Source organism: Convolutriloba macropyga, chromosome 7 (assembly GCF_964194025.1).
Source record: "Convolutriloba macropyga chromosome 7, txConMacr16.3, whole genome shotgun sequence".
Taxonomy (NCBI): Eukaryota; Metazoa; Xenacoelomorpha; order Acoela; family Convolutidae; genus Convolutriloba; species Convolutriloba macropyga.
The window spans coordinates 14,055,264-14,073,437 of record NC_134474.1 but is presented as its reverse complement, the minus strand read 5'-3'; positions in this window follow the sequence as shown (position 1 = coordinate 14,073,437).

Sequence of the window (18,174 nt, the reverse complement as noted above, 5' to 3'; positions counted from 1 at the left end):
GTTTTTCATTAATAACAGCTTTAGAAGAGATCCACTAATTGAAAAAACAAATAAAATTAGTTCTCAATAGTAGATGATCTTAAAGATACTGCAAGTACTGTTTACTCAGTTCTGGAGAATATTTTCTTGTTGAAGAAGTCAGCCCGCCTTCTGATTCTAGATCTGATGTATGTATCTAACTTGATTTAAAATGTTACCAACAAGTGAAAGCTTAAATGTAGAATTTAAAATGCTGGACGAAATTTTTTGATGCAATAGTGGGTGAGTATATACATTCCTGAGTGGCGAATTGACTATTAAATCTAATCTGCCGTAATTTTTGCAGAGTATATCTCAAGCATGGTTTGTGAGCTGAATATTTTCAGTATCTGGGAATTCCAAATAATGATTTATAGCATAAAGAGACCCAATCAATTTGGCCACTCTAAGGGAATGCTTGAAAAGGGAGTTAACTTTATATTCCGCAAGCCACTGTAACCACCGTTCAATACTTAGTGATAAATGACTTGGGGAGGGGTTCACTTTACTGTGCTCCTTTCCTGACATTCAGCGGATCTGCTTTCTGAATTCTTAATGGTGCTTCGAAAACCGTTTCTGTTTTGGTATGCTAACAGTCGTTGCTGCTGAAACGTCGTCTTTGGTAACAGCGTTTGCGATTCCGTTACGCTGATTGAAGAAAGCATGTCTTTTTTGGTGAGAAATCTCTCAGGTATACAAACGGCGCTAAAGAATGCACCAAAACCCGTTCATTCGGTGAATTTGAATAGGCGCTCAACTTTTGTCTGTTATGTGACATCCTTGGGAAGTTTGGCAAAAAAATTTCGAAGATAGCACCCAGCTAGAACTAGATTTCACAGCCACTTAAATTATTTAGCCTGCTGTTTTATTGCATATTGTTTGAATCCAAATTGATGTGGATCATCTCCAACTGATCACAATGCTATTGATTTTCCTTTGGTTAAATTTCTTTTTGATCAAGTTCCTTGCTGGACGAAGATTGCGTCAAAGCAATTGGTCGCTTGGGTGTAAAAAGGGACTGTATCTTTAATTTTGATTGAACTTATGATCAGACTTAGTGATGAACAATGCTCAATCTCGTACTGATTTTTGCAAAGCTTAATTTGGTGGTAGTTTTTTTCTAATTTCTTGTCAGACAGCTCAATTAACTGAAGGTAATTTTCAATTTTCGCAAAACGAGACCAAAATAAGGAAAAAAAGGTGATTAAGAATCAAATTAGAGTTACTCTGATAACCAACTGCTCTTTGTAACAGTTTCTAATGGTTCCAAAGACAATATCATTTCACTATTCAAACAATTTGGCCTAGGTAAATCACAAATTAAACACCATTTTTATCATCTTCGTTAGCTTTTTTCCGATTAATTAATCGAATAGGTAATCCAAGTCAAGGTTTACATAATTTGCAGAGTTTCTGAACTTTCTGCTTTGTTGAACTGAGCCAGACTGACATGAACGTTACAATAAATGCCTCAATTGTATAGCAATTGGTTTTAAAAAACAATCAAAAGTTAACATAGTTAACTTTCAACGGAATTGGCCTATAAGTGGACAATATATGAAAAATGAAGTTTTGCAACTAATAAGTGTTAATAGCCCCGCTTATGCAAGTTTGCTCATTGGATATCTTAGAGCTGAACCAGGTGCTAAGACCTTTGAATAATCAACTTTTGCCCTCCACAAATCGGAGAGGCTGGATAGGTTCTTAGTCCCATCAGTTTTTCAGATTATATTTTTTTTGGGTTTGACATTTGAGCTTTAAACTTTGTACTTTAACGCTCAAATTTTTTTGAGCTTTAAAGTAGTTTCTCGTTTTTTGATGGTTCATGGTATTGTTCAGATCTGGCAACAACATTTTGCCAGCTCCATGTATTGATAAGTATGAAGAGTAAAGAGCTATTTTAGCAAAAAAAAGTGTTTAATCTCAGAGCATAGCTTTAGATCAACAGAAAATAAATTGTTCGTCATGCCGAACATCAAAATAGATTGTTTGGTTTGTTTGTTACCACCAAATTTATTTTCTACACATAAAATAAGGAACTTAGAAAACAAAATGTCTCTCAAGATATTGGCTCGAAATTTGTGCAAAAAGAAACATGCCAATGATCAGAATTATTTCGACCGGTTTGTGAGTTTCTTGAGTATAATCTCAATAGGGAAGGATAACAAAAAATGAGACACAAAAAAGTTTAAAATCATTCCCAGAATAAAAAAAACAACGGAACAGCGATTATTGCCATGACCTGTATGCTTGAGGGTACCCAAACCAATCAAATACTACAACTAATTTTTTTTCCTATTTCGCTAAACGTGGCTTCCAATCACTATTAAATACGAGCTCAGTAATTGTTCCACCGAACTAAATATCTGAAGTGGTTTTAGAACGGAAAATTCAACTCATTGAATTGCATTTGCGTTTCACTTATTATGATTAAGTTTGGCAGAATTGTTAAAGTATTAAGTATTGTTAAAGTTATTGTAACTTATAAACCGGTCGAAATAACTCTCGTATTCGGCATGTTTTTTTTGCAGAAGTTAGAGACAAGAATGCCTTTTGTTTTCTAATGTTTTCTCGTTGTGGCTACATTTAATCAACACAAATGAAGTGCAAAAGCAATTCATTTAAATGTATTCTTTATTAAATACTAGTTTGGATATTTGTTTCGGTGGAACAACTTTCGAGCGCGTATTTAAAACTTTCAGGAAACCACTGACCTCAAACATAGTCTAAATTAGTTGTAGTACTTGTTTGCTTTTGGTACTTCTATGTATGCTTTTCATGACAACAATGCTGTTCCACTGTTTTTTTTATTCTTGGAGTGCTTAAAAATTTTTTTCTTTGTTTTGGTTTTTTGATCTCTCAAGCCCTCGTCAGATTATTTTCATCTCGCTCGTATTTTCTCTCCGATCTCTCTTTTCCTATCTTTCTCAATTTATATGACCATTATTTTCCATTTTTTCGCCAGCCCTTGCTTGGTTACAGAGTGATAAATTTTCCTAATTCTGATGATTAATGCTTGTTGCACGAACCTTTTCTATTTTCCCAATTCAAAGCAGGGCTTGTTTTAACTTGCAAATTTTATATATAAGAATAAATAATTATAGATATCGTGTTTCTTATTTTTGAGTTTGTATAAATGTGTCTGTCTAAAACATGTAATTCTTTACCCTTCTTTGATTTGTTGTATTGTTTAATTAACCCGTTTCAAGTTACTCAAGCCAAGCAGACCATATCTCTTTTCCTTGGTTTATTTTACTAAAATTTTATAAATTGAAAGATAAACGTAGATATGATAAATTGACAGATCAGGCGCTGGAATTATTTATCCATTGTATTTTGTGTTGTTGATTTTTATAAAAAATTATTCCAGTGGAGATGATTATTTTGGTATCTGCCTTCTTGGTTACTTTTTAAACATTTTTTTTCCAATTTTTGCCAACTGTTTCAACAGGAATTTCCAAAATTCTCATCTTTTGCAGTTTTTGTCCAATAAAACGTCATTATCAATTGTTCAGCAGTGATAGAACATAACTTACAATTAAAAAAATGTAGATTTTTTTGTGATTTTGACTTCATTGCACTAAAAAACTAATTTCACCGCACTAACTAACTTCAGTTTCAAGAAGCAACAAGTGTTTTTCTGCATTTACACAACATCAAGAACATTGATAATCAAAGTTTGACGATGGAACATAAAAAAATTGTTTGCGTTGATAGAAAGCATGAAAAAATTAGATTGTGTAGGATGAAAAAAAAAACAAAAAATGTCAAAAATTGCACTTTCTTTTAGTTTTTTAATTTTGGCTAGTTATTGCGAAACAGTTTCCAATACTCAAAATAAATTTTACTGGTTTTATTTCAACTGGTTTTATTTACTGGTTTTATGAAAACATTGAATAGTTATTTGTTTTTGAGTAAATGGGATGAAATCAAATACTGATTGAATAGTTACTTTTACAAGTTTCTTACTTTTATATTCTCTACCAATACGCAGACCGATAATTTTTTCTCTGCGAGCATCTTTTTGAAATACCCTTTTCACGCTAATATAGAGAAAACAGATCTCAGCCAACCATTGGGTTCGCAGATAATTGTAAAAACAAACTGTAAGTAAATCCAAACTGTAAAAAGTGTGGCTGATAATTGACAAAATAGAGAAAAATTTTAAGGTCATTTTGCTTGTATCTTTGTTCCGACCCGCATTAATGAGAGGGAGGAACTATATACTCAAATGCGTTTTTTTGTTCAGTCAACTTTGGCCGATCGATATAATAATCGTAGAAAGATGTGAGTGATATCATTAGAAAATCCATCTAGCGTAGAAAATGCAAAAAAATTTTAACATTCGCTTTTTACAGGGAGTTATCGAGGTTCAGAATTTTATGAATAGTAAACGATATAACCTTGTTTCTATCAACATTTCCCGAATTTCTTTTCCAAATGTTTGTCAATTTTCGGAAAATGAATTAAAATTGTTAACGGTAGTGTTATTGATTTTCTCTTTAAAGATCCGAGTTTTGTGGCCAGAACATATGCTAAACTTTTTAAAATTCAGATTTTTTTGTCAATAGCGGGCAAATAAGCTTTTTAGCCCCCTTTCTTTAAATTTACTCGAAGTAGAAACCGCGGACAAAAGGACTTTGTAAGCTCAAAAAGAGATTTGGTGTAAGCTCAAAAAGGGTCTTAGTTGTAAGCTCAAAAAAAGTCTTAGCTATACATTCACCGGCTTTAACAGTCTTCTGAAATTAATTTTCTGCCAGTTTGTTTGCAAATTTTAACTCAATAATTAAATAAAATGCATTATTTATTTTTGATATATTGAAAAATTGTGTTACAAACTGATCTAATTTGCAACCATTTTAACAGTTGATTGTTTTCTAAGCCGCGCAGCAATATGCGGGCCGATCTTGACCTCACCATGGATCCTTACGGTAGAAAATTCTATATTTTAATGGGGCGCAGCCTCTTTTAAAAAAACTTTACGCATTTATAGTTTTTTATGTATATTACTGACAAGAACTTCAAATCAGGGCCCAATAATTGACAGAAACTTTTTATAAAAAAAGAGGCCCAACGACCATTTAAATTGGTTCCAGTGTTACGCTCGTTGTTTTTATGGCACTGACCAATTATTCAACACAATTAAAGATCCAATTGGGACTTTTTTAAAAGGTACGGTTGAACCTAGATAATGCTTTCAATTGTTATCTATTGTCTCTTATGACTTTGATTTCATTTGCTTTGAGAAAGAGTTGGTAAATTTTTGAGCTTTATCACTATATTATCCTGTTTTTCTCAATTTCTTTCTTGGTCTCAGTAAAAACAGCAGAATGCCATTTTCCGTGATTTTTAATTTAATGTCTGTAGCTCTTTTACTTTTAACTAATTTTTTCTTGGTTTTTATACAACGAGTTTGCACTAAAGTTTTTGTAGATTGAGTTTAATGGAAAAATTTATGCGTTCATTTTTCCTTATCGAATTGGCACTTTATTGACATGTTCAAATGAAAACAATTAAACTGAAAAAAATGCACAGCGTTGCTAAAAAGAGTATCTGAATTTGTTAGTTGTTTTTTTTTGTATAGTTTATGTTTTTGGACTGAGACCCAAATCTCTCTAAAAATTTAATGGGATCTTTTCGAATTCTGCCTGTAGTTGGCTTTTGATTGTTTTTGTACGACATATACTTGATAATGAAAGGTCTCAACGGCTTCGGCAGGACGCATAACTCACCCTATTAAAAGATTTCTGGTTAAAGCTGTTTCTTTTAGTGACTTGAAAAAACACTTTTAAAAAGAATTCAATTGTCTCCTTTCTGCTTTTTTATGTCAGCGGGTAATTGAATCCCACTTATGAGAAGTTGCATCTCTTTTCGCTATTTTCATTGGTTGGTTAAATTTTGTGACTGATGGCTTCGACCATTTAGTTTCGTAAATTTTTTGGTTTTCTAAACTGTTCCGATTTTGGATTTTTTTTGCATTTTTACGCGGTCATTTCATAAGGAAGCCCCGTTGATGTTCAGATGAGAAGCGGGTGATCATTTACAAATTTTGCAGTTAACGTTTTATAATTATAGTACCTCGAACACTGTAGTGTCGTAAGAACCGTTTGTGAAATTTTGGCTTCTGATTTTATATGTTTTTATTTTTTAGTCTCCTGATTATTTTCATTAGTAATAGGCGCAATTGGTTTCCCGAGGTGTTAAAATCGAAACCATTTTTTTGGAATCCAAAATGTGTTATGACTTTCAAACAAATTTGAAGACATTTTGAAGATCATATTTGGATTTTAGAGCTTCGCCATATTTTAAATCGTTTTTCGGTCAATTCGTTGCTAGTCTTGGTAAAGACAGGTCACAACACGTTTCGAGTGAGCTATAATTCAACCTTTATAACGGATTCAGATCCAAACATTTGTTTCTCGGTTTTCCTTTTGCTGTTACTACGGGACTTTATTAACTGTTTCAGATTTTTCATGTTTTAGTACAATTCAATGGGTTTTTTATTTCTTTTTGAACTATAATGTTAATAGTAGGTCAAACGGGATTTAAAAATTAGCACAATTGAACATTTTTGACGCTCTTAGTGAAAAATTTAAGATTTTAATGGCTTCACTGCCATTTTCGCGCAAAGTTTTATTGAACTTTCAATTTTTGCTGGTTTTTCTCTTTCTTTTTGTAGTCGTGTAACGTACACTGGATAATTACAGGTGTCGATTGTTTCCTATGGAGACATACAGGAATATTCTAACAATTTCAGTTATTATCTTTTGATATTAATCAGGTTGAAATTAATTGCTTTCAAAAACGAAAACGTATTTTTGAAATTAGCACTTCTCTGCTATTTTTTGTCGACCTGTTACCCAATCGCATTGAGGACAGGTTCATAATCTTTTCTAGTGAAATATAAGTTAATTTTTTTGTTTAGGTTTTACCTGGTGCGAGTTCGATTTTGTTTTGATTTTTAAAATATAGACATCAAATTTCGGTCGTAATTAAGGTTTGTTATTTGATTTTTTATTGTCTTTTCTAGTAGTCATATTAACAACCAGTTCAATCGGCCCTCTAGGAAGGCATTGTTCCATTAGTGGTTTTTTGAACGGTATGCATGTTTTTGAAAGTTTTTTTTATCATTTGGTAGCCATTTAAGCCAAGAATGTGGATCAGTGGGGTCGAACATTATGTGCTACACACATAACCCCAGCCTCCTTGATTTTTATATGGCTCGATCAAAAAAATTGAAAACCAACAATTTCTTGCGTTGTTTTTGCTCGGTCTTCTGGACTGGGGTAAAGGTTTGGTTTTTTTCAGATTGATGATATAATCAACTTGAAAAATGTCCTACATCTACATGCGAAACTGGGATAGTACTGCAAATTGGGATGCACTCAGCCATGTTGAGTTTGTTGGGTGGCTCTTTTTTGGAGTTGAGAACATGAACAGGGAAGCTCTTGAGAACATGAATTCTACAAAACGCACTGAGTTCTTCCACAAACTGGCAGTGACACTAATCTCTCTAAATGCCAATATCTATGAAGAAAATTCAAGTGCTACAAAAACAGTTGTTATGTACTTGGGGCTTGCAATGGTAAGTTCATTGTACGAATTCTTTGTATATCAAAGGACAAAAGATTGAACTCTGTTGGAAGATTGCATACAATTTGAATTAATAATTGTGATGATTGGTAATTTGATATTCGTGAACAAGTAAGCATTTATTATCACGGTTATGATTCTTATTTTGTATGTTCCTTCAAAGAACAAACAAAGTAAGTTGTTGTAGTTCTCACAAATATTTGTCATTGAAATGATATCAATAACTGAAATTCGAAAACGTCAAGTTCAGATCAAAAATTAAAGCATGCTATTGCGTGTTTCTGAATTAATCATAGTTGTTCCATCGTCTGATTTATAACTTAACTTTCGAAATTATAGGTTATTTCATATATATTTCCTATTTAGGGGTCTAAGGTATGGAAAACATACACCACGTTTGTAATAGTCAGCCAGGCTTTAATACCCAGATCACACCGTCCTCTGATCCGACGAGCAGTTATGAATGCACAAGGGGGTCTCTGGATCCGACACTACAGGGATCCGATCACTGTAAGGTTTTCGCGTGTTTCATGAATGATCACTTCAATCTTGCATCCCATTTATATTCGTAAGAGATTTTTTTTCTATGTGATGACTAATTATACAATTTGATAAGTTGTGTATTGATGTGAGAGAGAGAAGTATTAATCAATGTTTCAATTGGCGGCAAGATTTGTTACGAATCAGTCGGTTTATATAGCATTATGTTCCCGCAATCATAGCTTAATGGTTGTGACATTCCCAACTCGAACTGTGACTTTTAAATCAAAAATCGGAAAGTATCGGAAGTCATTCTTGACTTCCTTCACCCCTCCTTTCGGGTTGGGTGTCACCTAAGAGAGCCGCACAAAACCTAGCGTGTTTTGTTTTCCCTAATCCCTTGGTGAGGACATCTGCGATCATGAGGTCAGTTTGCAAGTATTTCAATTCTAGCTCTCCCCTTTCTACAAGCTCCCTTATGAAATGAAGTTTAAGTGCAAAGTGTTTTGTTTTTCCATAGTGAGTGGACTGCTTGCTGAGCGCTATGCATGCCTGGTTGTCAACAAAAATCTCAATAGGTTTTTGCACCTCAACGCTTAAGTCCTGAAGCAGATCTCTCAAGTGAATGGCCTCCTTTGTTGCCTCTACTAAGGAATTCATTTCGGCTTCTGCCGTTGATGTTGCAACACATCTTTGAACCTTTGTTGACCAGCTGACAACGGCTGAGGTACTACTAAGTTTGAATCAATATCCTGAAGTGCTTTTCCTATGGTCTAAATTTCCCGCCCAATCAGCATCGGAGAAAGACTCTAAGGTTAACTTGTCTCCCCTCCTAAAAACTAAACTCTTTGACTTGGAACCTTTGAGGTATCTCAAAACTCTTTTTCCGACTTTCCAGTGATTTTCCCCTGGATTCTCAACAAAAGAACTTAAGAAATTTGCTGCAAAAGCAATGTCTGGTCTACTTGAGCAAGCTAAATAATTCAAGCAACCCACTAAATTTCTATAATCAAAACTTTTCATGCGCTCTTGCTCTTCACTCCCCTCCTGAGGGCAGTCTTCTTTTGTAAGTTTTATTTCTGCAAGTGGTGTTTCTACTGATTTGCAATTTTCTAGTCCAAATCTCTCTAACAACTTTTCAATATACTGTTCTTGGTTGATTTCAATTGAATTCTCCTTTTTCACAATTTTCATTCCAAGAAACCAACAAAGATCCCTACAATCACTTATTTTGAAATCCTTAGACAGCTCACTCTCAAACCAAGCCGAGAAGTTTTCCTGAAATTCACAGCTTATTATATCATCTACCCACAAACAAACTGCGCCTTGAAGTTGTGTTTCACTTTTCTTTATGAACAAGCAGTTATCATGAACCGAAGATTCAAAACCTTTAGCTACCAAAAAGTTCCTAAATGTCTGATACCAATTCCTTCCTGACTGCTTAAGACCGTAAAGACTTTTCTTCATTAAACAAATAAGAGGTTTTCCTTTGTTGTCTAATTGCTCAAAACCTTCTGGTTGTTTCATGTAAATTTCTTCAGCTATAGGTGCATTAAGGTATGCCGTTTTCATATCCATTTGTCTTATTTTCGACCCTTTTTGAACAGACAAGCTCACAATTAAACGAATTGTTGACAACCTAGTCGTTGGTGAGTACGTCTCATGAAAATCCTTCCCTAAGACTTGACTGTAACCTTTGGCCACGAACCTTGCTTTGAATCTACTTATCTCCCCCGTCGGACCATATTTAACTCCAAAATGCCATCTACTACCCACTACTTTTGCTCCATTATCCTCAACTAGATCCCAAACTTTATTTTCGCTCAGTGAGTTATATTCGTCCTGCATTGCCTTCCTCCAGTTTTCATTCTTGAGCGCCTCTTTTGCGTTTTTAGGTAACAAATTTTGATCAACAATTTCACTTAAAAAGACTATTTCACTCATCTCTTTGTTTACCTCATGTTCTAGATTTGCCTGTTCATTCACTCCGAAGTAATAGTTGTTCTCGTCGAACCTTGCATTCCTTGTTTTTTGAACCTTAAGCTCGCCGCGATTGTTTTCTATTCCTATCAGAAAAGATCTACTATCAAGTGCATGACCTAAAAAAATTCCCTTCTTCGCTTTTCTGTCTATTTTGTTTCTGAACTGTTTCTCTATGAAAGAGTAAGCAACACAACCGAACACTTTCATGAAACTAAGATTTGGTTTCTCGCCATACATGGCTTCATGAGGGGTTTTCTTTATTGCCGAATGATAGCAAAAATTTTTCAAATAGAACGCCATGTTGAGCGAATAAGTCCAATACTTTTTCTCTAAAGAAGCCTGATCTCCTAAACATCTAGCAGTTCCTACAGTGACGTCCCAAAGTTTCTCAATTTTACCATTCTCTTGTGGCGTGTACGCCGCAGAATTCTCAAGCCTGATTCCTTTTAGCCGGGCAAACTTTTTAAAGTCGCTAGATATGTACTCTTTTGCACCGTCTGATACTAAAGTTAAAGGTTGGCCTACATCTGCACAAAATTGTTGAAATTTCTCTAGAGTCTCTTCCCTTGACTTCATAAAGTAAACCCTACAATATCTACTGAAGCTATCAACAAATCCTATCGCGTACTTGTGGCCATCTACAGCCTCGGGGGTAATAGGCCCTAAGATGTCTGTGTGCACAATGTCCAACACTGCTTGTGCTCTTGTTGTGCAATCTTTTGCTATTGGTTGTTTCTCAGCCTTATTCAACTCACAAATCTCACATACATCTACCGAACTGTCGCTGATACGCATTCCTTCAACGTGTTCAACTAGTCTGCTAAGGTCCGTAAAATTGTTATGACCCAATCTTTTGTGCCACATTTTTAAGCTACTGGACATTAGGCATGTTTCCTTGCAAGTTTTATCAATCTCACTAAAGTCCCAAATGAACAAATTTTTCTCCTGCCTAAATGGGTACTCAACTCCGTTTTTGTCAATTATGCTTAGTTCTGGTCCTATCAAAATATCAGCTCCTGCTTCTCTAAGTTTACTAATTGAGACTAGACTGTGTGAGTTTTCAGGTATAAACAAAGCGTTCTCTAAGATAATTTTTCTATTAGCCTGATTACTATCCTTAACTAAAAATGCAACTGTACCTCGGCCACAAATCTCAGACTCTGTTTTGTTTGCGTTCTGTACTTTGCCCGAGAAACTATCATCGATATCGATAAACATTTCCCTGTTGTTTATCATGTGACTTGTTGCCCCCGAATCTAGCACTAGTCCTACTCCCTCATCATCAACTGGGCATAAAAAGAAACTGAAGTATTCTTCATCTTTTGCTAAATTCTGTTTCTCATTTCTAACGCTTCGCCTGGCATGACTCTCAAACTTTTTATTCCTACACTCTTTAGCTTTGTGTCCAAACTTATTGCAATTGTAGCATTGAATTACTTTGCTGGTATTGGGCTGTGGGTTATGAGGCTGATTATTTGAGCGACAGAATTTTGCAATATGTCCAAACTTGTTACAGTTATGGCACCTCTTCTGCTTTGTTAGAAAGACACTTTCACTTGCGTTTTTCCTATCACTCTCTATTCTTCGCTCAGTGTCGAAGTTGATCAGATCTCGCTTCAACTCATCAAGTGACTTATCCTCACTACCGTACTTAACAAGTGTGACAAAATTATCAAATTCGTTCGGCAGACCTTTCAGTAGAATTGATGTAAACATTTTTTCACTCAAACCCTCGTTGACTTGGTTAAGGTTAAATTGTAGTTCCTCTGCTCTTGTTATATATTCGATTAAACTTTCGTCTTCTCTTTTAACAAAGCTAGTGAGTTCGCTTACTAACTTTTGTAATCTAGGTCTCTCAAAGCTACGGAATCTTTTAGTTAACACATCCCATGCTTGAGCCCCATCTCCTTTATATGGCCTAAGATAAAGAACTGACTGCTTGTCTAGCGCCGAGACAAGCTCATACCATATTTGCATTTGTTTTTCTTTGAAAATTTCTCTCCCTTTATCTATAGCTGCGTCTTTTTCGGCTCGTGAAGCGTTAGGGCGTGTAGATGGGACATAATCTTCAAATGTACTACTACCATCAAGTACCTTGTACAACTTAAGGACAAAAATGCGAGCTTCAAATTGCTCCGAAAAGTACAAAAAGTCTTCTTCTTTCCCGCTGAATCGTACACGTTCGTTCTTATCACTCATCTCTTGTCTAGCCAGTCTATCAATTCAAAGCAAAAATTAGTCTCTCTAATCAATTTATCAATTCAACACTTTTTTCACTCGTTACTTTCATAGAAAAACCAACTCTTTGGAGAACTAGGATTAAAAGGTCAGCAAACAAAAGGTCCTACATGCACACACTACCCTCTTGTCTATGTCATTACTGGTCACTGAGAAACGGCCAGGCCACGTCCTTACAAGGTTCGACTGTAAAAGGATCCTCTAGGTCGGGTGTTACCCTTAGCGGAACCCAGATTGCAATAACTTCACAGACTCAAGGGCAGTCTCTACATGTATCGCCCCTTATTAGCATGATTATTTTTCCGAAGTTATTATCATTTTTCAATCAAATTCAACCATATTTGTAGAGTGTTTAAGTTTTGCGCTGCTCTACAGGTTTATTACAATGTTTTAAAATCAAAATCTGAACGATGTTCAGCAAATCAACGCTTTTTCAAAAAATGAACGGTGTTCGATTAGGTTGCGCTTTTTCAAAAAAAAAATGTCCGAACGGTATCCGAAAATGCACGCGCGTCACATCCAATAAGCTACCTTTTAGGAAAGTAGCTTTTTACAAATTTAGAACAATTAATGTTTTCAATCTTGGTTTGGCACTTTGCCGGCACTCAAACAGACTCCTTCAAAACTAGGGCCTGGAACTTCACCCTGTTGATCCTTGCTAGCTTCTCTTTTCGGACCCTTTGCTCTCTCTCTTTTGCTCTCTCTTTTTGGCTTTGCTCTCTCTTTTTGCTCTCTTTTTGCTCTCTTTTTGGACTCTCCTTTGCTCTCTCGTTTTGGCTTTCGTCTCTTTGGCACTTTCTGGTCTCTTTGGCAGTGTCTTGTCCCTTTGCTGTTTTGTCTCTGTTTTTGTTTGGCCGCCTTGCAGAAAATTTTTTTTGTGTGCAGCTGTGCGTTTGGCTGGGCACAGTAACCTGATAAGTTGTGTATTGATGTGAGAGAGAGAAGTATTAATCAATGTTTCAATTGGCGGCAAGATTTGTTACGAATCAGTCGGTTTATATAGCATTATGTTCCCGCAATCATAGCTTAATGGTTGTGACATTCCCAACTCGAACTGTGACTTTTAAATCAAAAATCGGAAAGTATCGGAAGTCATTCTTGACTTCCTTCACAATTTAATGAGGGAAGGATTGTAACAGGAGGAGGAGGGGTTTCAATTCTTACGAACGCTAAGACTGCTTTCAGTCTAGAAAAGAAAGGTACTTCACACAAGATTAGATTTGACTGGCAGTTTCACTTTAGTTCACAGTGTTCCAAGTCAGCAAAAACTAAATGTGTTGAAATAGGCCCAAATAGCAGTTGGAATAAACCAAAAATACGAGGAAACAACAACGAAAAACATCCCATTTTTGCCATTTATGGAATGTTTTGCTAGGATTCAGGGAATGTGAATACTTATAATTGTTAAAACTGTTGTCATTGAGTAGGAAGCCTTTCAAAAATTGAATGCTACGTTAGGTCAACAATTTTACATAAAATTTAGTCCAAAATTTATCCAGCGGAAATTATTAAAAAGGAATCTATCAAGAACGAATTTTATAATACAATTTAACCTACATAAACGAACCATTCTGCCGAAACAGATAAACAACAAAAAATTACTCTGACCTAAAAACAATTGATTGCTTTTAGTAATATTTTCAACAAACTCAAAGTTTAACAATCAATCCTAAATTACCCGAACTGCTTCTTAAACACTACAACCTGTATGCTTTTTCGCCGCCCCGGTGTAGGGCCAGTCCCAAATTGAGCTATATGATCAGACCTACTCGAACGCGCACCCGTGTGTTCCCAGTCCGAAATTACACGGTCTGGACAGCGGTTCGAGGGCATAATGGCCTGGACCATGGTCTGTGTTCAATCTCATCAGAGGTCACTTCGGTCTGAATGGTCTGATCATAGTCTTTATGCACGCTTGATGCAGGCCAGTCTGCGTGCTTCACATATCCAAACTGTCATACCTGACATATCTTTTTTCCATATTGGGAGTTTTTTAGTGCAAAAAGGAGAAAATGGCATTAGAAACAAACAAGCTGGCTCGGCAATGTGCGTACGCACATTATGTTTTGACACTTCTCATCCACATTCTTGAGTTAATTGGCTACCAAATGCTGAAGAGTTAAAACAACTTTTCGAAAACATACTTATCGTTCAATAAAACACCAATGGAATACAATAACGCCTCACTAGAGGGCCGATGAAAGTTGATGTAATGGGACTATTAGAAAAGACAGTATTAAAAATTATTAAAAGGAAAGGTCCTTTAAAATGAACAGCTATATACAAATCTCAAACATGTTATAAAACCTAGTAGCAGTAGTAACAAAGCCGAGAATCAAATGGTTGAAACTACATCCGTTAAAAAGATATATTATAGCTTACTCTAAATGAAATGTGACCTGGGTTTACAGAGACTAAGCTACAAATCGACCGATAAACGATATCCAGAAAACTGGCGAAGCTAAGAAATCGAAAACATTTTGAAAAACAAAAAAATTTAAAGTCACAACAGACAGAAGGTTTCAACGAAAAATGGAATAAGTAGTAAAACCTCAGGACGCCAATTGGTCCTGTTTTTAGGAAACCATATCACGAGACTACAAAATAACAATGAATACAGTCAGAAGCCAGATGTTCACAAACAGTTTTACGACATCTTTTTTGTTCATGTCACTATAAAGGTAAGATGTTATCTGCAAGAACCAAAAATGGATACTTGTTTCTCCTCTATACATCCACGAGTCTTATATAAAAAAATACTACAAAGAAATATAAAAAATACTACAACAATTATAAATCCAAAAATAAATCAGTATGGAAATCTCGATTTTTTTGAAACTAAGTGATCGAAGCCATCAGTCAATACATGAAACAAACCGAGAAAAAATGTTTGAATTAGCAAAAAAAAAGATGATACTTGTTATTAGTGAGATTGAGTTACATGGTTACAAAAATGAAAGCAAATGGAAGACAAAGGTTGAAAAAATCTTTTTTAAAAAGTGGCTTGAAAGCCATTAAAACAATTAGTGTTAACTGAAATCTTAAATAGGTTCAATTATACGACCTGGGGAAGCAATTGAGACCTATAATTGTCGGGCATAAGTCGTACACAAACAATACGAAAGTCCTTTTTAGGCAAAAATTTTAAAAAATCCATTAAATTTTGCGAGAGAACTGTTTCTCAGCCCAAAAGTATTAACTATACAACGAAATATTTATTATTTTCAGATACACTGTTTCGCAACGCTGCGCATTTTTTCAATGCTTTTTATCCGATTGGACTTTTCAAAAGTGTGATAATTCGACAAGGAAACAAAATGAACTTACAAAATTTTCGATTAAGCTTAAATTACTATTTTTTTGTAAAATCGTTAAATGAAAACCAGGAAAAAATTAATTAATTATAAAACCGTTACAGATATTAAGTTATAACTCACGGAAAATGGAGTTCTGCTTGTTTTTCACTGAGACCATGTAACTGGCATATATTCTTAAAGCAATTAAATTTAAAATATTAAGAGACATTAGATAACAACTGAAAGCATTGTTTAGGTTCACTTACACCTCTTTGAAAAACAATTGGATCTTTGATTGGGAAGACTAAGTCATTTGACTACAAAAAGTACACCAATTGAAAGAGAAAATAGGTTCAAAATTTTTTACAAAACCATAATATATGGTCGTTAGCCAGGAACTCTTGTAAATAGTATCTGCCAAAAATCGAGCCCTGGTTGGAAACTTTTTGCAGCAACTCACTTAAAAACTATTAAGAGAGAAAGATTTTGAAAAAAAATCCGCGCCCATTTGTTTTCTACCGTAAGATCCATGGTGAGATCAGGATCGACCCTGACATTGCTGCTTGTCCATAAAAACACTCAACTGTTCAATTTCTAGCAAAATAGATCAATTTTTAAACAAAATTTTTCAATATATAAAGAACAGATAATGCATTTTGTGAAGTTATTGTTTTTAAGTTCCCCAAAAACTGGCAAAATGTTAATCCCTTAAGACTTTTAAATCCAGAAGGAGTACAACTATTGCTCTGTTTCAGCTTATGAGGAATTTGACCGCTGTTTTAAGGCGTCAATTTTCAGCAAATTTGGATTTTGAGAAGTTTTGCATAAATTGTGGCCAAAAACTCAGATAAAAGAATTGAAAAACCTCCTCTATTTTTAATGATAATATCAACAAAAGAATATCGTTAACATTTTTAACATATTTTAGCAAAGTTGACAAAAATTTGGTCAAAAATACAGAAAACAGTGAATAAAAACAACGGAATATCGTCTACTATTCACAAAACTTTAAACCTCGAGAACTCCCTGTAAAAAGCGAAAAACAAAATTTTTATTTCTATTTTTTACGCTGGAGGAGCTTTCTAATGATACCACTCACAACTTTTTACGATGATTATATTGGTTGGCCAAAATTGAATGATCAAAAAAACAATTTGAGAATATAGTTCCTCCCGCCCCCTCTAAAATGCGTCGGAACAAAAAACAGCGGGTAAATGTAGCCGGCCTAAATTAATCTCAAATGAACACTTTTGCTGCCATTTTTTATGAGTTGCATGAAACTTCAACTCTCAAATATTTCGTTTTATCAAGAGTTCGAAAGTCTGAAAGTTTTACACTCAACTCTGAGCAAAGTAGGACTTTAAAAAGTAATCTACCAAGCTATTTTGATCAGAGTTTTGATTAAATTTTTAAGAGAGTTAAGTATAACTCACTCTCTCAATTAAAGTACTCGCTTCAGCTGCAATAGTTCAGTATGTTTGTGCCAAAAAGCTCATAAATGCTTCTGAAGACTTTTTGAAAAATCTACTTCTATGAGAATTCCAATATGCAATAATGAAAGTACATTTTGCTATGAACAAATTGATTCCTATGAGCTTTCTCTCCCTTTTATCACCACTTTTCAGCATGTGGGTAGTTGAGATTGCATAAGACTTTGATAGGGGAGTTTTACCTAAAATTTTTACTTAATGAGGAACCCAAGCCTAATCTGCCAGAGAATACAATTGAAGCGAGTGTTTTGTGTTGCTCTGATTTTGTGTTGATTTTACTTCCAGAATCTTATTTGGTAGCTGACTGTGATTTTGCAGCGAAAGAATTTCTGACTCCTGAAAATAGTTTGCGAGACACAGATTTCTTTCAAGCGTTTCATTCTTACTCAAATTAATTGTTCACTATATGAGTCCAAAAAAAAAATTGAGAGGACATTACGATGCAGAGGTATACCCAAATCGTCACGGGCAGATATGTCCGATGTGTGTATCTTGTGTTCGTTTTTACTATGTTAATACATTGAAAGTGGTACAATATTGCGGAAATAGCTACTTTAGCAGAAAACGGCAAAATCGAAGGGAATATCGTATCCAGTGTTCGCAAAAGCGTCCTAATTTTAGCCGCGAAGTACAAGTACAAACTCAATAACCTATTTTTCGCGCGAGTTGTATCACGCATCTGCTCAATTTACGTATCGATTTTTCGCACGCAATGTAGCTCGATTTCGCATATAATCCGCAATTAAGCCTAACTTAATTACAACTTATTTAAATAAGCATTACTTATTACTTCTTTATTACTACTTATAGTACTTTATTACTACTTATAGTACTTTATTACTACTTATTACTTCTTTTTAGTACGGTTTATTACTACTTGTTATAATTGGCCAGTCCCACATTGATATACAAAGCTTTTGATGTGCGAAGGATTTTTCGGCAAAAAATCAGTTTTTTCTGGTTGCATGTATTCAAAGCACTTTAAAGCTTTAAAAGCTTCAATTAATTCTTTATAAAAGTGCTTATTGCATGCTCAAAATGCGCGCGAATAATAGATACCTAAATTGAGCGGAAAC